Here is a 12,927-nt window from a genome sequence, read left to right on the forward strand (position 1 = left end):
GCGTCATAGATATTTGTGTTATTTTTCAAAAACAAAAGTTCAAATGAAACGGAGACAATGGAAAAACAACAAAATTAGAACATTATAATTCAAATTTAATAAATACCAATATTTGACGATGCATTCAGGACAATTTGTCGACTTTTTAATTAACTTATTGATGTCATATTGTTATGAAAAGTAATAGTGTATTTTAAAACGTTTAATCGATAATCAATCTCCAAAAGGCAAATAATTAACTTACTCACATGAAAATGAAGCTTATGAATAAACAAAGTATTTCTTTTAAGAATATTAACAACAACAGCAAAATTCCAGCAAATGTGCAAGTGACTACATGTTGAATTAGTTCTCATCTTTCCGTAAAGCAGAAAAAAGCGGTACACCTTACAAGAGCCAATTGTTTTTTCACTCTAAAAATGTAATACAAAGAACATTGAAACAGTAGTAATATAATATCTTTGTCTACATTTCAATCCTTCGCTAAAATCAAGGTGATGCTATCTTTTCTTTTGGTCCAAAGATTTTAAATAGTCCATCAAACTAGTACTAGGTTTTTTAAAACTTACATCCAGAAGATAAAAATTCAGGGCCATTTTACCTTTACGAGCTCAGTTTTGATTTGAATTTTACTTTTAACACTAGCTATTCCTTTAGCAAAGTTTATGAATGCAGACCGTAGATGAATCGCTATTGGTTTCATTACGATTTTTCTACACGTCGTTATAAAGTACAACTATTTGATTGCTGCACTAAACTCAAATATTATAGTATATAAAAAGAGTTACTAAATATTTATTAGCATGTTTTTGCTTTTTTAGATGGATTTTGCAATAATCATTTGACATCTAGCAAGTGCTAAGATAGCAATGCATTCCTTCCATAACTTTAACGTTGTATAAAAGAGTTCAGATTATTTCGACTAGGTAAAGCAAATGAGTTTACTGGATTTTAAGGCAAATGCTTTCTACAAAAGCTTCACGTTGTGCAGTTACAGTTTCGAACGTTTGTGACGTCACAACTGCCAGCCTGTATCTGTAGGACCACCACAATGTAAGTGATCAGCGTTCCGGCTATCTGTGAAGGAAAGTTGATGATATATTTACATTCAGTGTATATTTCCCCTTAAGTTTTCATTGGGAATCTGCGACGTTTAATTTCCTATAAATACCCTTTACTAATTCATGCGCCATGAGCACAAAAATAAACGTCACTACGTGTTTTGAGTACTGTGGTTTCATCAATATTAGTTGAATACCTATTTTCGTGGATTTCGTATTTAAGTTGATCCACGAAATTAAATGTTCATTAAAATGCATTAACATTTTGTATTGATAGGGTCATTGGCCACGAATTTACATATCCTTAAAACTGTGATTTTCACTTTATACACGAAAAATTGATACCCTTGAATTTTAATGAAACCCCGGTATATTTATTTTTTCATGATTGAATGAAACGTTCAATCTTACATAACGAATTTAATATGTAAATAATATGAACATTAATCGTTCAGTTAAATCTACTCCTTAATAAAAAGGATTTTTTCTACAAAGTTTCTGGCACTATATTTTTAGTCGTGGAAGAGAACTAAATAGCATGTTAATATGGCTGTTCCGTGTATGTTTCATATCCATGACTAAGAGCGTATCTGATGTCTTTACAGTGACAATACACATATATATCATAAAGATAAACAGCATTATGAATATAAATATAAGCTTTGTATGCTTAATTTTGGATGTCGTCGGTTCTGTAACACACCATGCGGTGCAGACAAATTATCATACTGCGCTAACTGCACCGCTTGGCGTGTTACAGGACCGACGACATCCAAAAATAAGCATTCAATGCTCAAGATGATGATGATGATGATGGCGATGATGATGATGATGATGATGATGATGGTGATGGCATGATAATATTCAAGTGTGCATAACGTGTGGTTTCTGCTTACGTTTTAACACATGGCTGAAACATTACGTGAAAGATGAAATTCATAGTATAGCGTTCTGTAGATCTAAATTAATATTAGTAAAACGTGCTTAATTAATATACTTTACCATAAGAAATGTTGAACCATCCATTATAAACATGCCGTATATGTTAATTCCTATTGTCTGGCTTGTCACCTGGGTTATGAACATCTGCAACTATTTTACAATAATCAATTATAATTTAACAGATGAAATTAAAAATAAAGCATTTATACAAATACGTATAATTATATATGCCAAAGTCCTTATAGTTGAAAACAAAAACACTTTCAAACAAGTGTTCTTAAGCTATATGTCTATAAAACTGTCTTCCTTTCAGCTGTAGAAACCAAAAATACATTTGTAAAAGTAAAACTGATGCAAATTGTTCTCATGCTTTGGGGTTCAAAACAATATTTCCAATGAATTCAATTTCACGTCTGCAAAACAAAAAATGAGAATAAATAGTTATTTAAAACTTTATTTTAGCTATGACATTTTAAAAGGAATTAATGACCAGGCGGGGCATGCTGATGGTTAGATTGATTATGAGTTTTATAAATGACAAAAAATGATATGATAAATGCAATTTTATCGAGGTTTTACGAAAAATATAAAATGATTACACAAACCAAATAAGTTGTAAAAAAAATACCTGATACTTGGCATCAGTTGACAGTGATTTTACGCTCAACTCTAGCAAACTTTGCAGAACACTGTGAGCCTGAAAGGTTCAATGAAATCTCAATATAGTTCTAAGCACTGACTGTTATTTATCGTGCCAACCTTTTCATTTATTTTCTGGTTTTTGAGGTCGGATCTAAAAGACTAGATCACATATACTGTATCATAAAAGATCATAGAACGTTGTTTGTAAACAATTCAGAACGGGTTGTTGTAAAAAATGCCACTGAACGTTTTTATAAGGATTATAGAGCTTTTCTTTCTGTGTTCTATTTTTTTTATTTGTATACTAGATTTTCCATTCAAAATTCGAAATCAAAACTAAATATTTGAATTCTGTTATTCTATTTGTACTTATAATATCACAATTTATATTCATAATTTATATTCATAATAAATATTCATAATTTATCAGATACACGGGGAAATTTAGAATAAATATTTTTTTTACCATAAAATGCAAATATACCTTAGAAAATTTTGAATCTAATTTTACAAAGCACTGGAGAAAGAAAAGAAGACGAACACAGAACCAAATCCATACAAAACAGATGGTTATTCAGATCCATGTGAATGAACAAAAATGAATGTAAAAAACAAGTTTATTTAAATAGAACGTTATATGTTACATTAAAAGTTTAAAATCAAAGATTTCTAAACTTAATTATAACAACTTGTTATAGTTCAGTTTAGAAATCTTTTATTTTAAACTTTTAATATAACATATACATTTCCTAAAACAATGCAATACAAGAGAAATGAAATATCATAGATATCATATCGATCCAGAATAACAACGCTTGACATGTTTTGTAAGTTGATATAATTTTGATAATAGAGCGCCTGAGAAAACAAAATACAGGTGTTAGAAATTAAAACAATGGGATTTAAAACAGTAAGTGTAAATTAAACGAGAGAGAGAGAGAGAGAGAGAGAGAGAGTCATGTGGGTCTGATAAGTGTTGCATATATCTAGGTTCGTAGTCACTATAGGTATTTTTTATTGTGACTTTAAGGATTACAGTTAGCCCTTATTTAAAAGAAGAAATTTTTGTAATGAAAAAGATCTTAAAAAGTTATGCAAAAAAAAACCTTGCAGATATTTGCTTGTATGATATCACATATGGTGTCACTTATGGTTACTTGTTAGAGTTTCAAATTGTAATCGTTCCTAACAATTGTGAGACTGAAAAAAACTTTCGAATGACAAGCTAGCTATTTCATTTGTTTAAAACACGCATACAAACAAAATCTTGTCTAAGAGCGAACAAAATTTCATATTGAAGAAACATCTCAGCTAACAAAATACAAATATATGGTAATAGTGTGCTCCTTACTTTTGAATTGATGATAGCGCCAATGGCTGTTATTAAGCAGACTGAAATTGTGTGGGAAAAGAGTCGTAAAGCCAGAATAATCACATCAAAAAGCCCCAGCGTACTATACACAACCCCATACACAGTCAGGCAGATACTGGGCAGCATGATAATGTAGAGTAGCAGAACATTTGGTTGTATGATACTGTTTGCAGTCCGTAGCAATTCGGTCACCTGAAAGTGCCGCCATCTTAGATTTTGAACTTCCGACTCGGTAACTTCGGTTTGTTGCTTGATTGTGTCCGCTGTTTTTGTTACATCGTGGAATTCCTGGATAATCAGGTAGGATAGAACGAGAACAACAACTACTTGTAAGGACATAAAAAAAGACAAAAAAGCGCCTGTAAACGAGTCAGTGACGGATACCAAATCGTACACATATCCATCTGTGTAGCGAAAAGGCAGTAGGCGACTGACCGCAATCCCCGATTCATCGAAAAATCGAAAGCTATGTACAATATTCGAACTTGCAAAAACACATAAACTTAAAATAAACAAATAAAATGACATTCTTGTGATTGTTATTTTCAACTCCCGAACGTTTGTCGCAAAACCATTTTCTGCTTGAAACGCAGAAAACTTTGCAAGAACTCGTGGTAAATTCCGCGTGGTGTTGATGATCAAAACAGGATACATCACCGTGATACTTATGTTGGCCACCGCTAAGACTATTCGGCCCATTAATTTGTCCGAAAAATCACTATTGGTCATAAATCCAGCTATGAATCTGATAACAATTGCAACTGCCATTGCCATCACCAGAACATCGAAAAGAATTCTTGCCAATACCGATTTAGTCCATCGAAAGTTTTCAAAATAAAAGCCACTGACTTTAAGCATTAAAATTGGATAATGCAATGCTTCTTCAACGGTGGAATTATCATAGTTTCTTCCATTTTCTTGTGGCATTGGTGAAACATTTCGAACACGATTCATCATGACTCCAGTGTGTGAGTTATCAATTGCTATATTATCACCAGGATTTCTGTTCATCAAAATGATGAGAGAAATCTTTTTGATCCAATTTTAGACTGAGGCTGTTTAACAGCCTCCATATATTGTGATTTGTCTTGCCCGTGACGTCAAATAATGAGAATTCCTTAAGCACCATCTAGCGGTTGGACAAAATAATGAATAATTATGAGATCCAATGAATAAACATGGTGTGCTTCTTTGTCTCTGTCGTATATCGTTTGCATATTATCATTTAACTTCCCGCGGAGAAGTATCTCTCTTTACAGCTACTCCCCCCCCCCCCCCCCATCGCAAGTGATTTGGGAAGTCGTTGTATTTTACAACCTGATAAGAGTGTCGCGCGTGAAAATAAATTGATAGATTTGACAAAAAATATTTTATACTATGCAAACAATAGCCATATTACATGTATATGTCATTAAAACTGGTACCATATAACTGAACTTGAGTTCTCTGCAAATTCAAAATAAATAGCCTTAACGAGAGAGAGAGAGAGAGAGAGAGAGAGAGAGAGAGAGAGAGAGAGAGAGAGAGAGAGAGAGAGAGAGAGAGAGAGAGAGAGATCTGTTTGAGAAAAAAGATATATACGAATTAAACTTCACAAACACAGTATATCAATCTTTAAATCAAACATCACAAACAGTGTATAATACTTCATTGTTAAGTATGCGTCCTTTCTCTTGAAATCAAACATCACAAACAGTGTAGAATACATGTACTTCATTGTTAGAAATATTTTTTTCGTTTTGCTAGAAATCAAAACATCACAGACAGTGTAGAATACTTCATTGATAGGCATGCTTCCTTTCTCTTTACTTGAAATCAAACATCACAAACAGTGTAAGTTACTTTATTGTTAGGCGTACTTCTGTTCTCCTTACTTGAAATGAAAACTATTAGAACGAAGCTTTTTTCCCTCATCTTGAAAAGAACACGTGGTGCATCTCGCGCGTTGATTTGATTAACAGGGGTAACACGTAGACTTGGACTGTAACTGCATGCTGGATTCAATCACAATGTACTATATTCTTTTGTGGATACTAATTTTATGAACATGTAATATCAGTACATGTAATGTATATTTCAAATAAATGTACGTAAAATTAGGCCTAAAACGCTCTCTCTCTCTCTCTCTCTCTCTCTCTCTCTCTCTCTCTCTCTCTCTCTCTCTCTCATAACGATCATAATAAGAGACTAGACACGATCTCGTTGCGAGCAACGGGGAGGTCTTCTGTCCGATTTTTAGAATATGGAAAGACCTTACTCTTAATCTTCGTCAACGAAACGTATCTGGAAATGGAGGCGGGATCTAAGATTAATGGATGAAAGACTATCTACCCCGTTGGAGTTCCTTATTTGAGGGATCAGCTCCTTTTCATTCATTTTAGTTAAAAAGTATTTTTGTGTACCGCTAATAAGTGTTTAGAAATTGGTTACCGTTTGAGATATCTGGGAAAAATCGTTTTAACATCATGTCCTAAAACTCGTTATAGGGTCCAGATAACAAACAGTATATGGCTGTACATTGTTAAGGACATTATTTTGAGCATTTTCGTTAAGTACTGCTTTCCAGAATGTTCCTCTATTTTGAGATATTGAGGATGAAAGTGTTGGACTTCTGGCCCCTTAAAATCCCTAATTACACAACATACGAGTAAATGATTGCCATGTATAGGTAGAATGAACATAATTGCCTCTATAACGTATCACAAAATATTTCACAGTAAAAAGTTATCTTTAAAAAACTTAAGAACCCCATCAGCACCATATTTGAAGGGCCAGCCCCCTTTTTTGATGTCATAAGAATGTTCTTGTCAATTCAAACACATTTTATTCAACAAGTGTTTACAAATTCTACACCGTACTCGAGATATCTTCATTGGGTCGTTTTAGGGGCCGGCCCTTTAACTCCTTTTAGGGACCGCATAACAAAGAAATTATGGCTGCATATTGTAAAGCTCAATATTTTGAGCATCTTCTGTTCAATATTGCTTTTCAGAATTTTCATTCATTTTGAGATATTGAGGATCAAAGATTTGGACTTCTGGTCCCTTAAAATCCCTATTTACGTAATATAAGAGTAAACGATTGTCATGTGTAGGTAAATAAACTTATAATAAACATAACTGCTACTATAATTTATCACAAAATATTTCACCGTTAAGAGATAAAATTAAAAGACTTTAGAGCCATCTCAGCCCCTTATTTGAAGAGTCAGCCCCTTTTTCTTGATGTCAAATAAAAGCTCTTGACTTTATCAAGTTTTTTTTTCTTCATGTTTTAGCAAAATACCATCGAAATAAAAGAGCTACTAGTATTGAAAGAAAACGACAGAAAATCACGACGCTTTTTTAACCGAAATTTTCGAGCTTGGGCGAGCTTCGGCGCTTTTGGTCACAGGAAAATATATATATTACATATCAGATCTACAACCTTTTGTCTACAATCCCTGAAATTTTGAACTCAATATCTTAAATCGTGGAGGAGTTTATCCCTGGAGAAGCCGACCCTCTGAAAATCGTTAAATTGTGAATAACTCAAAACCGGAAGTGACGTCATCATTAAAAAATGTCCAATAAGGTTCAGATCATTATCAATCAGACCTGAAAGTTTCATGTAAATCGGTCAAGTAGTTTGCGAGCAACAAGGAGGTCTTCCGTCCGATTTTTAGAAGGTGATATGACGTCATCGACTTTCGGCAACAAATAAAAACTTGAACTGGGAATACGTTTTGAGTACTAATGCTTTTTAAAAGTTCTTTTGCGTTGCTTTTTTAAATACTTGCATTTCTTCCAACTGAGATACGAAAGATTAAACAATTTTACGTATGCCCCCTAAAATCCCTAGTTAGGTAACGTATCAGAAAATCATTATATTGTTAGGATATATAAACGTAGTATACCTAATTTTGCTTTTATAGCTTATTGCTTAACATTACTCAGTAAATGACCATATAGATAAAAGACTTAAGGCCCATCTTGATCCCTAATTTGAGGGGTCAGTCCCTTATTCGTAATATCAAATAAAAAATGGTCGTTTTATTTTAAACACATTTTGTTCAACGTGTGTTTAGAAATTCATTACCGTTCCTGAGATATATTTGAAAGAAACTTTTGGGGCCGATCCCTTATCTCCTTATAAGGGCTGTTAAACGACACTTTGAAGGTTGAATACTGTTAAGTACATCATTTTGAGCATCTTTTCTTCTATACTGCATTTCCAAAGATTTTTCCTGATATATGGGTGATTAATTTACGTTGAAGCTAGTATGATTGTATTACGACTTTGACATCTGTCCTTTTTATATGATCTATCATAACATAAAATATACAGCATGACTATTAAAAATATAGAATAAAGCATTGTACATTTGTTGATTATTAGTTTTTAAGTTTACGTTGTTTATAATCAATGCTAAACATGCAAGATGAATAAACCCAAATTTTCGGAGGATAAAACCAAACGCTTGTTATGAATATATTTCAACTTTGACTACCTACACCATGCTTAATTCATGCTCTCTCTCTCTCTCTCTCTCTCTCTCTCTCTCTCTCTCTCTCTCTCTCTCATAAAAAAAATACAATATTTTGTTAGCCAAATGAATTTTCACAGATTGCAAATACTTAAGATTTGCAATTGGAATAATCATGTTGTGAATATCCCGCTTTTTTGTTGAAATGGGTAGTGTAATCCATTAAATTCTCAGCAGCAAAATGTCAGAAATGAACATATGTATTTGTACATGAATGTATTTACATTTCAACTCGTACGACTGTAATACGTTGTATTATGGTCATTGATGCCATTTTTTTCTTTTTTCTTTTTTGAACTATGATTTAAATCTACGAAAGCCCATTGAGCTCATTTTCGTAGGTAAAAAAATATTTTTTTCGCGAATAAACGCGTAACTTTTGCGAATAAACGCGTAACTTTCGCGAATAAACGCGAAACTTTCGCGAATAAACGCGAAACGTTCGCAAATAAACGCGAAACTTTCGCAAATAAACGCTTAACTTTCGCTAATAAACGCGAAACCTTCGCGATATAACGCGTTAGTTTCGCGAATAAACGCAAAACTTTCGCGAATAAACGCGTAACCTTCGCGATATGCGTTAGTTTCGCGCATAAACGCGTAACTTTCGCGAATTAATGCGAAACCATTATACAAATATTGTCATTTCATACAGAACCCGTATGAAGAAAAACGATTGAAAACATACACATTTTAAGTTTTATATCATAAAATACTTATTATTCATTATTATGATATACGTGTTATGTTGATTTTTAAAGATAAAATTATCTTTTTTGCATATAGATACTAATATATCTGACAAAACTTTTTTTTTTATATGTTATATGTCCAAAGTAGATAATAAGTTTGAGCATCATATTACGATTTTCAGTTGTTCGCCGACGCTGTGTTCGAATAGGCATTCATTGATGATCTTTTTCTTATAAAATTGATATAAATTCAACCGTCGGAAACCTTTAAAATCTTAGTATCAATTTTCAAATGAAATATGTGATAAATTTGGAGGACGAATTTACGTCATCTAAATTTGAACAAAAGCTTGAAAATTTCAATTCACAGCTTGACTTATCTTTCTGATATTAAACTAGACGTTAAGTTATGTCGCAGCGATATAACATATATTATAACGTTTTAAACAATGATCTCCTTTAAATTCTAAAATGATACTTAATAAAACGTTTAATTCGAATTAAAATTGTTACAATTAAAAGATGTTGCTGCCTCATTTTCAATAATACAGCGCCCATTAGAATGTGAGAAGCGCGATGCATTATGTCCTTTGAAAATCAGTCCTAAGATTTTAAAGATTTCCTACGTTTGAATTTATGTTAATCTTTATCAGGTTAAATCTAATTCATTTACATCTTTATATAATATTATTTTGTTTTATTTGAATCAATATATTTGTTTTCATGATCAGTAATTATTCTTCATGGGGTTCTTCTATGAAATAACAATATTTATATTTAAGTTTCGCGTTTAATCGCGAAAGTTTCGCGTTTATTCGCGAAAGTAACGCGTTTATTTGCAAAAGTAACGCGTTTATTTGCGAAAGAAACGCGTTTATTCGCGAAAGTTTCGCGTTTATTCATGTAAACACGAGAAGCATGTGTCCTAGACTACAGCGAATCGGTTGTTCACTTGCGCGGCGTCTCCCGGCCCATGTTATGTAAATGTACACTCAACGTGGTGGATTTGAAATGTTTTCAGTTTGATAACTGAATTTTATTTTCCACAAAATCACTATTTTATGACATAGAAAAGATAACAATGAACGCATTTTTTCATTGACAGTCATACTATCTATTTTTTTTTAACTACGAGGCCAAAACAGCATTACTTTGTAGGTAATGGTATAATCTTTTATCATTTACTCTTTGAATATCGTTAAAATCGGAATTCCTTGTGTTTGCAGCTACATAAATAAACCCATGAGTGCATTACAGCAAGGCGCAAATTTTGTGTATTGGATAACGGTTGACCGCGCTAAGTCAAGCCGCAACCTCTTTCCTAGACCGCGGACAAGGGATCGGATACAAACAATTGTTTAGATACATGCAGCTCGGAATCCAGCTAGATTTTAAATGCGACTCAAATGCATTGCAAAGAAGCAGTTCTTTTACCAATAACGTGTTTCCCTTGAAAAGAATTAAAGTGTTTAAACACGTTTCGAATGTAAGATGGTAGTAGGTAATGGTATAATCTTTTTTATTTACTATTAAAGTCGTTAAAATCGGAATTTTTGAGTTTGCAGCTACATAAATAAACTCATTTCATTGCATTACAGCAAGACGAAATCTTGTGTATTAGGTAACGGCAGACCGCTCGCTAGTCAAGCCGCGACCTATTTTCTCGGCCGCGGGCAAGGGATCGGATACGTAATTGTTCACATACACAGCTCGGAATCCAGCTAGATTTTAAATGCGACTCAAATGCATTGCATAGAAGAGGTTCTTTTATCCATAACGTGTTTTACTAGAAAATTACTAAAATGTTCAAACAATTTCCGTAATGTAAACTGGTATCCTTTTTGTCCGTTATACGCACAAATACCTCGTTTATTTGCCAAATAAAACACAAAAACATGGTAACAAGTCTAGCTTTTTACACTCATATTACGCAATACCCGAACAAAATATTATTGTTACGACATTAATAAGATCATAATGAACAACTTTTGCAGCGACAGCCATATTGAAATCTTAACCGCTTTCTTTTGAGTTATGGAGCGATAACTTTCAATAACTCTAGGTCCCTAATTTGAGGGACCAGCCCCTTTTTCTTGATGTCAAATGAAAGACCCTTTAAACATACATATTTTTTGTTCTACATGTCTTTACGAAATATTTCAAGGAAAAAAGATAAACTAAGAAAACCATGCAAAATCACAACGCTTTTTATATCTCATTTTTTGAGCCCTACCGAGCTTTGGCGCTTTTTGCGCTGAAAAATTATAATTACCCTATTGCATATCTACATTCTTTTGACTATCATTCCTGAAATTTTGAACTTAATATCTTTTTTACTTTATGAGAACCTTCGTGGACAAGCCGACCCTCTAAAAATCGTTAAATTGCTAATATTTCAAAACCGGAAGTGGCGTCGATATTAAAATAAATAATTATATACATATAAAATTTCCGGATTTTTAAAAACGTTTGATCTCTTGAACTCTTGATCTCTCGAAGTTTAATCATAATCTCCTAAGGTTCGAATTATTAAGATTTACTTGTATTTAGGAAATATTAGAAAATATTGAGAGAAAGGTCTCGTCTGTGCTTAAGATTTAATTTTTTGCTATATTACTACAGGTAGTATTGAATTTTTTTTCATTTCGTATTTGTTATCTAGCTATGATCTATACACATCTTTCGAAAAATAAAATTGTATGACTTTATTTCAAGAAACCTGACAAGTGTAAATTCTTCATTATAAGAAACGAAACTCGGTTGACCTGCTGCGTGCGCAGCCAGTATGCCCCTATAAGACTGAATGGCGTCTTATATATCGTGCTAAGAACATCAACGATTCGGAGGTGATAGTGTTTCAGCCAGAAATTGAAACCGATGGCTTCCAGTGGTTTTACACCGCTACTTGTGATAGAATGGCGTCCTTCCTAGCCGACCCAGAATGTCCCTCGTGCTGTAGAGGAATAGACACCACTCGGTAAGTTTCCTGGATTATTCCCCTTATTTACGGTAATAAAAAAACACCGCTAGGTAAGTTATCCGGATTGTTCCTCCAATTATAGGAAAAATAGACATCAATAGGTTAGTTTCTCGGTGTGTCCCTCATGTTGAAGGTTAATGGAAATTTATGGTCTAAATGACCTTCATAGCGTTAAAGTAGTTTATTCACAAAGGGGAAAAAATATTATCTTACATGAAGGAATCATATATGTATGTGTGGAATGTATACATGCTATAAGCAACGATATCTTTTGCTTTCTGTATTTCATTTTATAATATTTATTATATATTTAGAATTAAGTTATTCAAGAACATCAGACAAGGGGACAGATGAAAGTTTATGTGTATCTATAATTCCTTAAGATTTTTGTACTTAACATGTTCATTTTATGATGAAATTGTGAAAAACGGTTTAAAAGATTTAGAAAAGATTCAAACATACTTTTTTTTGTTTATTTAGTCTTTGTTTTTAAACAAGATTTATTCAATACAAACAACTGTGAGATTAAGAAATTGATTGTAGTTTACTTTAATAAAATATTCTTTTAATAGTGACTTATTTTCATCGAATATTGTTAAAAAAAAAACAAAAAAAAAACAAAAAAAGCACCTTTTTTTATTAAAAAAATTGAAATCTTGTTAATATTTAAATTCAAACATTCATTTGATTCATGACATTTATTATCAAGTTAC

The 12,927-nt window shown here is 32.6% G+C and overlaps 1 long non-coding RNA gene across 1 annotated transcript; it reads right to left on the reverse strand.

The window, feature by feature from the left end:
• Positions 1 to 135: 135 nt before the first annotated feature.
• On the reverse strand, positions 136 to 2,721 carry LOC136271651 (uncharacterized). The gene is made up of 3 exons (XR_010709585.1): positions 2,632 to 2,721; positions 2,064 to 2,153; positions 136 to 1,077 (listed from the first exon to the last, which is right to left on the reverse strand). It is a non-coding gene; the product is annotated as an uncharacterized lncRNA (long non-coding RNA).
• Between the last annotated feature and the right edge of the window lie 10,206 nt (positions 2,722 to 12,927).

This window comes from Magallana gigas, chromosome 9 (genome assembly GCF_963853765.1).
Source record: "Magallana gigas chromosome 9, xbMagGiga1.1, whole genome shotgun sequence".
Taxonomy (NCBI): Eukaryota; Metazoa; Mollusca; class Bivalvia; order Ostreida; family Ostreidae; genus Magallana; species Magallana gigas.